We start from the raw sequence: 13,508 nt of genomic DNA on the forward strand, positions 1-13,508 counted from the left end.
TGCTGCTGTGCTGCAAAAATTCAGCTGCAAATTCAGCGGTAGGATGATGGTGATTTGTCACAAGAAAACCAGGGGGAAACTGCATGTGGCAAATAGGCTACACATTGCTCAAACCTGTTTTATAGCTAGGCTCCAAATTACCATGTAACTCATTCCATAAACCCATGGAACTCGGGAACGACTGTCAAACAAATTTACGGCTACAATCTTACACCTACTTACCTAGGAGTCTAGAGCCAGTGGTGTAGTGGCTAAAGTGTTGGACTGGGAGTTGGGAGATCTGGGTTCTAGACCCCATTCAGCCATGGAAACCCACTGGGTGACTTTGCGCCAGTCACAGACTCTCAACCCAACCCTCTTCACAGAGCTGTTGTTGTGAGGATAAAGTGGAGAGGAGGTGGAGGATGTACACCACCTTGGGTTCCTTGGAGAAAATTAGATTGGATGCAAAATAATAATAATAATAATAATAATAATAATAATAATAATAATAATAATAATAAAGTTCCTTTAAGCCAGGATTATGTTGATACTGGTTCACCATGGACATATGGACCTGTATCATTTCAGTGCAAACATACACGCACATGCACACACACATAGACACTGGTGACAGCAGTGACATCAGTTGAAGAGAGAATTGGAAATAGGCAATGTCACTGTATTTCTTAATTTCTAAAAAGGGAGTTCCAGGGGCTGTTCATTGCCTGGAAGCTATGCCTTTGACAGGAGAACCCGATTCCTTGTCTCAGATGCACGAAGACTGGCTGTGCTTCCTCGCTGCTGAGAGGGAAGCAATTTGCACATGCTGAGAAGCACAGATACATTTCCCAGAGAACAGACCTGATATAGCACTTTTCAAACATTATTTGCATGCCATACTGGCCTTCTGAGGGTATGTGTGTGTGACAGAGAGTGTGTGTGAGAGAGGGTAGATGGGGACGGGATATGAGAATAAAAGAACCAAGCAAGAAGACCATGGAGAACAGCAGCTACTTGCTCTCACACAATGACTTGACTCATACACAATGACAACCCAGGTTTTGTTTTTTAAAAGCAACCCTGGGTTGTTGTGAATGAGCCAGTGTGCTAGTTCACACTGCTCAGTTACTCCTGCTTGGCTCCCCCTGCCAGCACAGGCAGCAAAACAACGCAGGGACATTTCATCCCTGGGTTATTTGGCATTATTTCTGAAATCAGAACCTTGGCTTGTTTTGCCACTGACAATCCAGGATTCCAGGTTCAGATGTCACACTAAATTACCCAAGGATGGAATATCTCTGGGTTGTTTAGCCTCTCCCAGTAGCAGTGGGAACAATTAAGCCATGTGAAATAGCAATCTGGCCTTAGCTAGACCTAAGGTTTATCCCGGGATTGTCCGGGGGTCGTCCCTGCCTACTCCCGGGATCCCCTGTGTGTCATTTACATGAACAGGGATGACCCTGGGATGATCCTGGGATAAACCTTAGGTCTAGCTAAGGCCATTGACTCATTCATGAAAACTCAGGGATTAAAAAAACTTGGGTTATCGTTATGTGTGAACTGGGCCAGTATTTGTCTAGCAGGCAGCAGCTCTATAGCCAGAATGTGACATGAAAAGAGGCCTATAGTGGCATCCCAGTCCATGGTTGCATGACAGAAGTGTGGGGTTGTGGTTAGAGTGTTGGGATTGGGAGTTGGGAGATCCGGATTCTAGTCTTCACTCAGCCATGGAAACTCACTGGGTGAGTTTGGGCCAGTCACAGACTCTCAGCCCAACCTACCTCATAGAGTTGTCGTTGTGAGGAGAAAATGGAGAGGGGAGGAGAATTATGTATGCTGCCTTGGCGGGGGAAAAAAGCAGGATAGGAGGACAGGATTAAGTTCTCTTCCCTGAACATGCCATATTCCTAATCCTGATCCATTTTTAAAGACATGTTCAATGCATACACTGTTTTCTTGTTTACTTTAGCCCCCAGATATACAGGCTTTTCTACACAAGGCTTTTATTGTGTGGTCATCGTTTTTTTACTCATGGCTGTTTATGGGTGGTTTAGATGACAGTTTCACTTCTGTTTTTTAAGAACACTTTGCGGAGGATTTAAAGCTGGGGAAATGCAATATTATTTGTGGAAGTGAAACAAAATGCATTTTCCCACTTGTGTAATTGCACGATGCTGCTATACCAGAACACCACCTAGAGGTTATGCAGCAGAAAAGCAGCTTGGATCTCCATTCTGCGATGAAACCAAAAGCAGACACAGTGGATTAACATGTAGAAAAGCTCACAATAATCAAAGACTGGGTGTGTAAAAGCAGCTGGAAAGGCTTTGTGTATCTATCAAATAAACTTTTGTAATCTTGTACTTTGTTGTCTTTTTCCCTACTGCCTAGAAATAGTTTTGGATACATGTACTTATGATCCACAGTTGCTACAGAATCAGACTCAAAGAGTGCTTATCAATGGTACATTCTCAAACTGAGGGGAGGTAATGAGCGGGGTTCCGCAGGCCTCAGACCTGGGCCCAGTGTTTTCAATATTTTTATTAATGACTTGGATGAGGAGGTGCAGGGAATGCTTATCAAATTTGCAGAGGACACAAAATCGGGTGGGATAGCTAATACCCTGGAAGACAGAAGCAAACTTCAAAGTGATCTTGATAGGCTGGAGTGCTGGGCTGAAAACAACAGGATGAAATTTAATAGGGATAAATGCCAAGTTCTACATCTAGGAAAAAGAACTGAAATGCACAGTTACAAGATGGGTGATACTTGGTTCAGCAATACTACAAGCGAGAAGAATCTTGGAATTGTTGTAGGTCACAAGCTGAATATGAACCAACAGTGTTATGTGGCTGCAAAAAAAAGGAATTTGGGGCTGCATTAATAGAAGTATCGCTTCCAAATCATGTGAGGTACTGATTTACCTCTATTTGGCCCTGGTTAGGCCTCATCTTGAGTACTGTGTCCAGTTCTGGGCACCACACTTCAAGAAGGATACAGACAAACTGGAGGGGGTTCAGAGAAGGTCAATGAGGATGATCAGGGTTCTGGAAACAAAGCTCTATGAGGAGAGACTGAAAGAACTGGGCATGTTGAGCCTTGAGAAGAGAAGGTTGACGGGAGACATGATAGCACTCTTCAAATATTTGAAAGCCCAAGATCTCTTCTCAATCATCCCGGAATGCAGGACATGGACTAATGGCTCAAGTCACAGGAAGCCAGTTTCCAGCTGGACAACAGAAAAAACTTCCTTACTATTAGAGCAGCATGACAATGGAACCAATTGCCTAGGGAGGTCATGGGCTCTCCCACACTAGAGGCATTCAAGAGGCAGCTGGACAGCTATCTGTCTTGGATGCTTTAAAGTGGATTCCTGCATTGAGCAAGATGTTGGACTTGATGGCCTTATAGGCCCCTTCCAACTCAACTATTCTAAGGAAGGAATGTAGTTCCATTTCCTGTCCCATATATATATGTATGTATGTATGTATGTATGTATGTATGTATGTATGTATGTATGTATCTGGTTTCCAGTGGATGCGTATCATTGATCATGAAAGCCCCAGTTATCCCACAGAACCAAGCCTTACTCTTCAAGCACAAAGTGGTGACAACAACCCTATTTAATTTCCTCTCTTGGACCATTTCATATATTACACAACAGCAAACCCAGGATTGCCAAAAAGTGTGCACTCAAAAGGTAGCTTCAGCCAATCCTAGCTCCTTGGTGAGTATACCTGTAAGATATAAGTGTTTGCAAATGTGCATTTGTCACACTCATACTTTATAATTTTAAGAATACACCTAAAACTGTGTGCAGCAGTCCTCTGTGTTTAGGAAGTGCCAGCACCTTTATTTGGGCTATAGCCAATGTCATTTTACACTACTCACATCAATATTACCTCCTCTCTCTCTCTGGCCCTTTCTACACCTAAGGGTTATCCCAGGAAAATGGAAGGATTGTCCCTGTCTGCTCCTGGGATCCCCTGTGTGGCATTTGGATGCACAGGAATGGTCCTGGGACAATCCCGTGATATAGGGCTGGTGTAGACATGCCCCCTCTCTCCCTGCTCCAACCACCACTGTCCATGAACTGTGACTTTGTGCTCCACTTCCAGGGATGTAGTGGTAATTTTGGAAGTGCAAGCATTAATCATAACAATTCTCATAAGCACACACCCAAAGAGAGTCCAAAAGTGGAGTCAACCCTATCTACAAACCAATCCTGGTAATTTTCAAGTACATCAGCAACAAATTGTTGTTGCTGTTGTTGTTTTTAAAAACTAATGGGTCTAATGGCCAAGCCACCCCCAAAATACTTTGCTGTACAACAGGGAACAATAAGAAATCCATGCCCACCTGCACAACTCTGAGGATTACAGCTAAGCTCAGAGAGAACGAATTCTGAGGAAGGTGGCAGATGATGTCAGCATCCCTGGTAAACAAAAAGTGAAGGCACTATGGCCTTAGCTAGACCTAAGATTTATCCCGAGATCGTCCCTGTTCACGTAAATGACACACAAGATATCCCGGGAGCAGGCAGGGACGACCCCAGGATAAACCTTAGGTCTAGCTAAGGCCTATGTCTCTGTGAGACTGGTTCCACAACATCACCGTCAATTTCCTGGTTTTTTTTTTTTTACTCTAGCATGTAGTGCTAAACAAAAAATACAGGATTTTGCTTTCTGGCCTGAATACTATTACACCATCTTTCTTCTTGAGTTGGTCATATCGCTCATCTTTCCTTCCTGAAGCCTTTTCTTTTCTGAATGCTAAAATGGTGTAATTGCACTTGTGCATGCATCCAAAGTGCCAACTTTGTCTGCCAATTGCTTTCATCAGAAGTTAAAATGGAGGGCTACAACTCCACAATTCTTCCTTGCTACTTTTCCCAGTAAACTGCATCATTTTACTTTCTTTTTTATTATTATTATTGTGCAATCTGGTCCAATCCCAAAAATGTAGAGTTGGATCCAGATTTAGTTAGAGTTAGAGTCGACCCATTGAAATAAATGGGACCTAATGACGATGTCATGATTTACACAAGCCCCCTTGATTTCAGTGGGTCTACTATAAGTATGACTAAATCTGCATCCAACCCTTTGTATTTAAAGGGGGTGTGTGGAAACCCTGTGTGCAGTTTGGAGTAGCGAAATGTGTTCATGGAAAGAAATGCTTTATGATTAGGACCAGAATATATGGAGTAATGATGTTACTGCATTGGATCGAAATGTACTCTGGATCAGCTGCACTGGCAGAACTGGATTTCCCTGCCCCTTCCTTCCCACAGCAGCCCCTCCAACCCCCTGAAAATGCTACACGAGGAGTCAGGAGACAGAAGACAGATTCTGGATACAACCCTCTGTTTTAGTCATTAGGAAGGATTTTCTTTAGTTGTAGAAGTTCAGGATGAGTGCAAATTTATTTTCTTCTATGTTTCCCATTTGTTTAAGTCCATACAAATTTTAAGACACTAAGGGTGCAATCCTATGCTTATTTAGACAGAAAAAAAATCTACAACTCCCAGCATTCCCCAGCGCACTGCTGGTCAGGGAATGCTGGATGTTTCGGGACTTTTTTTCCCCCCCTGGGACTTTTTTCTGACCAAACATGCATAGGGTTGTGTCTTAATACTACTCTCTTGTTTGGTATTCTCTTGCCTTTTATGATGGAGAGATACTAAAAGTTGGACTGTGCAGCAAATTCCAGATATGGTGCCCATTCCTCCACTGTGCAATGAGGACCTTCAATCAGGGGAGTGTGTCAGCTGGCCCTCTGGGCTGTGCATCAGCTTTTGTAATTCGGTATAGACAGAATCAGGCTTGGGGTATGATAAAGCCACCATTATCCATGTCATCTGTCCTGCTTTCTGTGGTCAAATGGATTTGCAGGATTTTTAATTGCAGGCCACACGTTGCCCCTCTCCTCCTGTGTAATTCAGCTCATTACAATTGTGGAAGAGAAGCAGGAGGCATAGTGCCAGTTAGCAAATGCGATTTCCCTTGAATCTAAAGAAACCCTTTGACTAGAGATAACAATAGGGCAAATGAAATGACTTTGTATATTGAGAAGCCACAGTGGCTCTTCTGTCTGTATCATCTTTAAACTGTTGTAAAAACTATTGTCTCTTCCCAGCTTAAATGTGGAAACCCGCTTTCAATTTCTTCCACACTTTTCTCAACTGTTTTTGTATCGAATTGATGTAAAATAACATGAAGTTTGATCCTGTGAATTATTCATGAGACTTAGGGACAAGCCTTGGATGGAAGCTTATTTTTCATGTCAAACAATTCTTTATTTTTTATTTTTATGGTACAAATTAAAAGTGACAGATCTGAAGCTGTTAAGAAATACACAAAGTGCAGCTTTACTGACCATACAGATATTGCTCTAGTTTAAGTACAGTTTTGTCAGTTTTTAATTTTTTTTTAAATGTTAACAAGCAACCTGTGCAGATAAATCAGCTTTGGTTTCAAAGTCAGAACAGTAAGGAGCTTGAAATAACCAGTTTGGCTTCTTGGTCACAAGTCCTCCACATCAATTGATTTTTTTCCCTTTCTTTTCCCCCTTTTTTTTAAAAAACCACACAAATGAAGAACACAGTCCATTTCATCCTCTGCCATCTTTCCTGTTGCATATGCCATGCATGGAAAAACAGGTCTCTCTTGCACTGCTTCATAAGTGACCCTGGTGACCATTCTGTAGATTATGGGAGCGAGACGCTACGCGCTACTGCTGCGTAGGCTCCATTCATTTCAAAGAAACATGGCTGCAGCCTCACATAAGCTCCAGCCAAATGAATGGAGGATATGCAGCAACAGTGTTTATGGACTGCACCCAATAGCACATAGGAACAAAAAATATACTTATATATATATATATATATAAAATTAAAGTTTAAAAAAAGAATCACTTTCCCAACAATAAATAAACAAATGTGCCCCACATAATCTCAAGTTGGAAACAAGCAAACTACATGACAAAAAGCTCAGTACAAAATATTACTGAAACAGGTTGGTTTTTTTACAGTCAAACATTTACATGGAAATTAGTTTATTTTTTATTTTTTTTTATTGGTTTTTTAAAATTCCTTAATTCAGTGTTGCTCATGAGCTGGGTACAGGTAGAGTGCTGAGGTAAAACACTGATGAACAGTTTCTTTCTGTATTTCTTCTTCTTCTTTTTCTTAAAATAGTAACAGTTTAGTATTGCAAGATTGTCAGCAACATTTAGCCATATCTATACAATGTGCATATACCTACATACATTGAGCTTTGGTCCAGCATTGAGAAGACGAGCAAAGGCATTATACATATTTCTTTTTGGTTATAGCTTGAGTACTTTGATACGCCTCTACTTGTTCCTTCTTAGCTCCTAATTGCTTTCTTGTTCTATTCTTTGTTTGTGTGATTATAACATAAACTGAAAACCTCTGAATGGATTTGGTATCATTTTCTGTTCAATAGAAATTTTACACTCCAAGCCGAAACATTTCTGGAATTATATCCATTTCAGACGCCGAACTAATGTCTCTGTTACATTGATAGAATGTAGCAGATTGCAACAGAGAACTGTTCCAGTGATGCGTCCCATCCATAGTATTCCTTTTTTTTTTTTAGGGCAGCAAACCTTAGGATCAAGCCTTTAGTGGAAAAAGAGGGAAAGACACATCTAGGAAGAACATACCACAATCAGTTTATTTTTATTCTTACAACTATCTAACTCTTTTTAGTACTTTAGGCAAAACTCATTCTGTTTTTCACTGAAAGTAAAATTGTCATATCATTGGGCTGGTTTGCACATAAAGTTAAACCAATGTTTAGGGTTACAAGAATGAGCACAGCTTCTCCGGGGCTCATGCACTCCCCCTTTGTTTTTGATTAACTGTAGCTTGCTGTGTCATCTGAACCTGGACAAGCTGCAGTTAAGCTTAACTATGGCAATGGCTAGGCCAGGCCTATATCCTGGGATTGTTCCGGGATCATCCCTGGGCATCCAAATGACACACAGGGGATCCCGGGAGCAGGCAGAGACAACCCCTCCATTTGCCTGGGATAATCCTTAGGTCTAGCTAAGGCCTATGATAGGTATAAAGAAGCCAAGTTCAAAGCATAGTTTATGAAGTTGGCTTATTTTGTTTATTTATTTATTACATTTCTATACCGCCCAATAGCCGGAGCTCTCTGGGCGGTTCACAAAATGTATTTAACCACAGTTTAGGGTTCGAGCAGGCAGTTTATCTAAAGCTGAAGTGAGTCAGAGGAGAGGAGGAGGGATTTAGGCCGTAGCTAGACCTAAAATTTATCCCAGGATCATCCCAGGTTCATCCTTGCCTGAGCGCTGGATGCCCTGTGTGGCACTTAGATGAACAGGTTTGACCCCAGGACAATCCTGGGATAAACCTTAGGTCTAGCTACGGCCTCATTCTAATAATGCTAAACATCCAAATGCAGCCACTGTTTTACTCATGAAATGCAAAATGTGGTCTCTTATAGGACTGCTATTATACAATTTAATCAGGATCTTAAGGGCTTCTCACGGAGAGCTCGGGCATTCACACACCCTCATTGTGCTTCAGCTCCTCATGCCCCCTGGAAAACTGCTCATGAGGTTGGGAGTCCCTCAGGAATGGCTTCAGATGCAGCATGAGGTGTTGCGATCAAAGAAACTTGTCACAACCCCAGTTTGTGTGTGGAAATGGCTTAGGACTCTTTGGAGCCCAGCCCATATTTACAAATGTAAATCATAAATATTATTTGAAGAGGGCGAAGACATCTCTCTTTACCTGCAGAGTTTATGAATTACACATACAGAAGAATTTGTTCAGGCACTCCTTTATGCCTCCTAGTGGAAAAAAAGGATAGGTTAAAAAAAGGGAGAAGAATATAACACCTTTCCTTTATATATCAGTTATAAAACAATTCACAACTAGAAAACTCCTTAAAAAAAAAGAAGGAACATTGCGGCATGTGAATGTTTTCAAGAGTACAGAGATGGAAATCAAAGTTGTTTCATGCTGGCAGTTTATTTCATTTCTTCACTGTCCTAAGTTATATCATTTCAGTGTGAAGTTTAGAAAGAAATACTTTTTATCTAACTGCTGCTGTGATTGTTGCAAGTGTTTTAGAATCTTTAGTATAGTCTTTGGTTAATGTTCCTTCCTGGGGATTTTTTTTTTCCTTTTGCAGATTTTTATAACAGTTCCATGGAGAATCTGAAGTGTAGTTGTTGTTGTTTTAAGTAGCAAATGGATGATCCATTTTGCTTTCAGGAATGACGTTTCAGTTTTGGTACAGTTTGAGAACTGAAAAGTTGTGATTGGAGAGAAGAGAAGAGTTTCAGGAGCATCATGTTCAAAATGCTATCCATTCTTGATAATATTTTTGTCGGTTTGTCCTGGAGCATGTCTACACCTAGGGAGGGAGAGGGAAGGATCTCGTGATATGCTGATTGCGAGATTCTCCCCCTGGATTCACACATGGTGTGTGTTGTCCAGGGAGGAAACAGGACATTGGGGCCGCCATCTTTTTTTAAAAGAAGGCAGGAGCTGGAGCGCACTTGCGCTCCAATTAAGAAGTAAAAAAAAAAAAGCCCTGACCCCACTCCCCACCCACCCCCAATGTCCCTGGACTCCCACCGTCCCGGCTCCTTCCCTCTGTTGACCCCCGCTACTCACGGGGAGGAGGGAAGAAGCCGGGATGGGCACCCACACTACCTGCAGTCCTTGGGATCATCCTGGGACCATGGGAAAAGCCGGGGGGAAAGTGACTGCAGATATCCTGGAGAGATGGAGGGATCATCCCTACCTGCGCCCGGGATCCCCTGTGCGTCTTGTGGATGCACAGGGACGATCCCCGGGATAAAGACCGGTGTAGACATGTCCCTGGTGTCTTGGTCATTGTATGATTTTAACTGTAACCACAAATAAACAGCAAATTTATCACAACTGGGGTGCAGGTAGTGGGGAATAAGACGTTTTTAAATTAACTTGCAGTTAGAATTGCAGCGGTCTATCATCAGGGCTGGGCTAGGGCTGTTGGTATCTGTGCCCAAATATGGATCTGGCATGGGATTTTACCAACCCATACCACACTCCTTATTTATCACAAGAAGTGAAGACTAGGGCCATAGCCTGGGAAAGCTGGAGCTTGAAGTGCAGCAAGAAGGAGATACTGCTCTGTCAAATATGCAAGAGCAGAAGGCGACCATGCTCTCTGCAGTTATACCCGGGGGGGGGGGGAGGATCTACACTACTGCTTTATAATGGTTTATAATGGCATGGACAATTGTTGGGGTCCAGGACACATTCCATATACCATTTTCAAACTGCTTTCGAAGTGTTATATCCAGCTTGGTGTAGATCTGGCCCTAATCTGGCCTATCCAGAAACCCCACACTGGCTGCCAACTACAGTGTGATTACAATTAAGCAATTATTTTGATGGCGAATAGGGACTCCCTATTTCCTTCTTTGTTTGAGGAATGTTTTGAGGCCTAAGCATCCAGATTCCGAGGCTAAGTCCCAACCTAAGCCTGTAAGGATCTCAGTTTAACTGCATAATCCCCAGCTTTGTATATTACCAGCAGGAATATTCACTCCAATTATCTTCTTCATAAAACAAGCATAAATCTACAGTCAGCCAAACCCCTCCCCTGCAAAAAACAAAATAAATGAATAAAATGAAATAAAAATGGAATGGAAAGAAAATTCCCCACAGGCTAGATCTAAAGCCTGGTGAATATTAATTTGGTACACATGGCCATACTTAATCATTCTTTGCCTCTGACTTTGGTAAAGCTTGGAATTAGGGTGCATTCACTCCTGTTTGCTGCAGTATTCACCTCTGCTTCTGTTCATGGGTAACTTCCATATTTTTCTTGTCTACACACTGTTATTTTAAGCTCCATGCGACGAGCGTTTTACTGCACACTCATTACTGGGCACTCACGGATTACTCACATGAAGTTGTCTGCCTCTCACCCATCTTCCGCCCCTTCTTGCCTTTGTTGCACAGCAAAATACCCTAAATAAAGTCTGGTTGCTGCTCTCTCCTACGAGACTGAATGGGGCTATTACTTCCTGTTTTCAGGAAGCGACATTGGAGCGGTGACAGAAGAACCGATGGGATCCACGCGTTTGAACTAGATGTGATGGGGCTTTATATCTTATATCTACTATACATGGTTTTTATAAGGGCTCTATAAACTATATCTATTTTGGAGGTCACAAGTCTTCATTCAGAATCTTGGAACCCTTCATATTTACTTTTTAACACTGGTTTCTGCGGAATTTTTTAGAAAAGTCAAAGGTTGAACTTACTTGGTCATGTTTTGATCATTTTTCTAACACAAGGAAATGTTTTGTGGTCAACCTATAGTACATTTCTATGGGTAACTCACTTTTATAAATGGGGCCAACAAGTGTTCATCCACCAACCATGTTCCTGGCAAAAAAAATCAAACTTGACAGGTATGTGGTGGTTGGAAATTCAACACCAACGTTCTCACATACTCTTAAACTCTCAGACACAACCCACCAGAAATTTCTGCTGTGTAAGCTCAACTGACATGAAGGGTGGATTGTGCCACCATTGAGCACCTAAAATTGCAATAAGTAAAAACCAGGGAATAGATCTGAAGTGGAAATGTGCCTGTTGCAGTTAATCTACTTTAGATCAGCAGTTCAACCAATTCCTCTAACCTTCCAGTGAGACAGGGAAGAACCTGTGAGAGAGATGGAACCGTTAAGGCTACAGATTCTGCGGATGATTTAACCCTCAGTCACACCAGACTCGTTCTGCTGAAGAAGATGAAGTAATTTCAGACTTACACCAGAATCAGGTGGAGAAGTATTGTACAGTGAAATCCCAAATTCAAAAGTACTTTGAAAAGCCTGGAACAAGAAGTAAGACTAATTTTACAATGAGGAGAACTCAGACCTTGAATCCCAGTTTTTTGGGAATGTCTGGATGAAGATATGAATTCTTCGGCTCTGTCTGTCCTCCAGCAAATAAAGAGTCAGAATGCCTTTTGACTACATGGCCATATAGTTTTGGATGACAGCTGAGATAAACGCCGGTGATCTCTGTTTCCTGATTCTGGTTCAAAAATTAGATAACTATATTATTCACAAATACTTATTTTGTAGCTTAGTCAAAATGTCATCCACAAAACCTCTGCTGTGTCCATGACCAATCCTGAAAGTAGTAATTGCCAGGGGAGAGAAAAATACATAAATACATAAATACATAAATAAAGGGTTAAAGCAGCAACAGCAAAACAAAGGTTTCAGATGCAGCAATTTTTTTAAAAAATGTCCTCATTACTTTCGCCTATTTGCCATTTGTTTGCTTTCTATTAGAATCCCAAGAAATTTCTTTGGCTATCAGACTTTGGAGAGAAATTGCTTCACATAGATAAAACAATAAACACTGATGCAGTATATTGGATCAAGTGTGCAGTTTATATTTATATTACAAAAGTAGCTTTGGTAATCTCTCCCAGTTCATGGCCAAAGGACAGAGAAAGTGGCAAGCTGTCTATGGTAAGCAAAAATTCAAGTTACTTAATATGTCCTTAAAATATAATTGTTATTCTGTGTATTTAAGAGAGAGAGAGAGAGAGAGAGAGAGAGAGAGAGAGAGAGAGATATTCATTCTCTTTTAAAGGAATTTAAATGGGATCATGATGGAGAAGGCAGCCAAAGAAAGGGTCAACCAAATTGGAATCAAACTGCAAATTCTACTATGTTAAATAAAACAAATCCCAAAATTCAGTTTTGAGAAACAATCATTTTGGCACACAAACATTTGGAGATCACAAAACCGTATATGACAAACCAGAAGGTTGAGCATTGTAGCTCAATCCAAGTGTAGTTTACTCACTTGCTGGGCATGTGAGAGAGGATGCTGAGGGTGGGTGGGGAGAGAGAGAGTCCTGTATTATTATTATTTTCCTCTTTGCAAAGTACAAATGTAAAAATTCATAACACAATGTCGCACTCATGAAAGAGTAGACTAACAATCTAGTTTGCAATGCCATGTTTCTGACTTTGGTTAATAGTTTTCATAGTGAAGAAGCACTTGATACCTGAAAGGCTACAATCACTCCTCCAGGTGGCAGGCTTGTACTCTCTCTTTTTAAAAAACAGTTAAAACGTTTTCGTTGTTGTTGTAGTTGATGATGATGTTGGGTTCTTTTTCCGTAAAACATGTTCACATTTTCATAATATACAGAAAAAAGTAAGCAGTTATTTGGTTTATTTTTAAGTCCATTTTTTAAAAAAACTGGCTTGTTTTGGAACTAGTTCTACCACAAACACACACACACACTAAGTGCTGTGTATTTTTTTTGTATTTTTTTTCTGTTTGTTTTTATCTAGGAAAACCCACAGACATTTATAAATCGTTCTGTCCATCTTGTAGTTTTCTCAGTCTTTTACTTACAAGGTGGAGAAAGAGCATCTTTACAGGGTTCAAATGTTTAAAATTGTGTTTGTTTCTCTGTTCTTCCTTTAAATCTATCCGT

This window comes from Elgaria multicarinata, chromosome 1, assembly GCF_023053635.1.
Source record: "Elgaria multicarinata webbii isolate HBS135686 ecotype San Diego chromosome 1, rElgMul1.1.pri, whole genome shotgun sequence".
Taxonomy (NCBI): Eukaryota; Metazoa; Chordata; class Lepidosauria; order Squamata; family Anguidae; genus Elgaria; species Elgaria multicarinata.